Source organism: Hyaena hyaena, unplaced genomic scaffold (assembly GCF_003009895.1).
Source record: "Hyaena hyaena isolate Hyena2069 unplaced genomic scaffold, ASM300989v1 scaffold_304, whole genome shotgun sequence".
Taxonomy (NCBI): domain Eukaryota; kingdom Metazoa; phylum Chordata; class Mammalia; order Carnivora; family Hyaenidae; genus Hyaena; species Hyaena hyaena.
The window spans coordinates 1,187,886-1,190,273 of record NW_024080937.1 but is presented as its reverse complement, the minus strand read 5'-3'; the positions used below and the strand labels follow the sequence as shown (position 1 = coordinate 1,190,273).

The window sequence follows — 2,388 nt, the reverse complement described above, 5'->3', positions numbered from 1 at the left end:
AAATCAATCTTCAGGAGCTTGAAATATAACCCCCATTATTTAAAAACACAAGATAATTCTGGTGTGTTTCTTATTGTGGTTTTCCTTTGGTTTATAATTTGTATATATTTGCATATATAAACATATCCTATAAAATATACAGGATAAAATGTAAATGGTAGATCAATAAAATATGTTTTTATTAATTTATATAGCATGTTTAACAGTATAAATAAATTTAACCTACAGTGAAAAAGCTTTAATTTTTCAAAAATACTTTAGATAATTGAGTACTCTGCCTTTGTGATGTGAAGTCATGATTCTTCACAGTGAAATCAATGCAGTTTGGTGTTTAATTTATCTACAAATACAAGCAGAAGTTTGAAAGCAAGTTCTAGAGTTGAAATTGCCCATTAATATTGTTAAGGAAAATTTAAAATATTACCCATATGAATTTAAATGCATGAAAAGAAAGAAAACACACAAAACAGCTAGCCATGATTTTATCTTAGTAGAAAGATAATGCATAACTTTTCATTTATGCATATTTATTTTCTAAATCCTCTATCATAAAGAAGTACTGTCAATTACATTACCAGTGTGAGTAATAATAAGATACAAAGGAAATATGTAGTAGGGTTTGCATGTCATCTTTGCACAGGGGCCATGTTAATCTTCTATGCATTGTTTCAATTTTAGTATATGTGCTGCCAAAGCGAGTATGAAATATGTACTTGGAAATAGTTGTAATACACAGCTTATTTAAGCTGTACCAGATTCCTACTTATAGAACTCATACAAACACATACACACCTACAAATATATATACAAAAACATATTAACAATCCCTTTCTTAATGATTAAGAGATAAGGTGCCAATATCAGCAGCAGCAAGTAACACTGAGAATCAACACCGTTTCCTTGACATATATAATCCTAGATAGATAGTTATACATGGGTGTGAAGCAATGTTTCATCAGTCCTGAATTCATAAGCAGAGTCAAACCTATACATGTCCTCCATAGGCCAAATTTTAAAACCTTATAAAAATGACTTTTATTTTTTAAATGAAGAGAATTTTGCATTGCCTTTCCTTAGGCAGCTTTACTATGTTGTAATTAACATCCTTATAGGTGAAGGATGGCAAGTTAACAATTTATCTGACATGATAATTGGGATAGTATATATTAGCAGCTCTGAAATATAATCCTCATATCCCCTGAGGTTGGGGGAGCAGGAAAACTTTCAGGCACTCTGTGAAATCAAAGCAATTAATATATTATTTATCTTTTTTCACTGTGTTGGCAGGTCTTTTGCTATGTTCACATGTGCACTGATGGTACAAATACAATGGTGGGTAACATTACTGGCTTCTTAGAACAAATTGAGGCAGTAGAACTAAGCTGTGCTAGCAGATTTTGTATATTTCATCACCATGCACTAAAATTTCAATTTTACCTAAGAATATCTTTGATGAATTAGCAAAAATTCATAATTTTATTAAATTTTGGAACTTAAGGGCACACCTTAATATTCTGTGTGAGAACAATTAAACATATATATAAAGTACATCTATATAATGAAGTAGAGAGTTGCATTAGTGATCGATTTCCATAATAAATTACCCTAAAACCTAGCAGCTTAAAACAACATAGGTTTATTATCTCAGTATCCATGGGTTAGGAATTCATGTACTGCTTAGCTGGGTCCTCTGGCTCAAGTTTCTAACAAGGCTGCCATCAAGGTGCCACTTGGGATCACATGCCTGTCAAGGTCTAACTGGAGAGGGATCCATTTCCAACCTTATCCATGTGATTGCTAGCAGGATTCAGTTACTTGATGCATTTGGACTGAGGCCCTCAGTTCCTTGTGGTTATTGGCTGAAGGACATTCTCCACTCCCCTCTCCATGTGGGAAAACACTTGAGAAGAGCCAAAGAGAGAAATCCAGCAAGATGGAAATCAGTCTTTTATAATCCAGTCACAGAAGTGACACCTCTTCACTTTTGTCACATTCTGTTAGAAGTAAGTCACCAGCTCCAGCCCACATTCAAAAGCATGGTTTCCAAAGGGCTGGGACCATTAAGAGCCATGTCAGAAGCTGCTCTCCATAATGGTCATCTTTGGGAAATACTGTTTATGTTGCAAGTTGAACTACCTGTTCCTCTCATTATACCATTTTTATTTGAAAAAATAATTAACCTAAAAACTATAATTATTCAGGCTTGAGTATTTTGCAGACTTGAGTATTTCTTGAAAATAGACAAAGTGAGTTTTGCCACTTCACAGGAAACAAATGTTGATGCTCAAAACACAATAGAATTTGAATATTCAAAAGAATGCTAGAATTTCGTAAAATTTGTGTCTGGCAACAGTGCCTTAACAGTTTCTCGATGTATAAAATCTTTTT

General features: G+C 33.2%; 1 non-coding gene across 1 annotated transcript; it reads right to left on the bottom strand.

The window, feature by feature from the left end:
• Nucleotides 1-594: 594 nt before the first annotated feature.
• Nucleotides 595-698, bottom strand: LOC120242441. The gene has a single exon (XR_005531072.1). It is a non-coding gene; the product is annotated as a U6 spliceosomal RNA (small nuclear RNA).
• Between the last annotated feature and the right edge of the window lie 1,690 nt (nucleotides 699-2,388).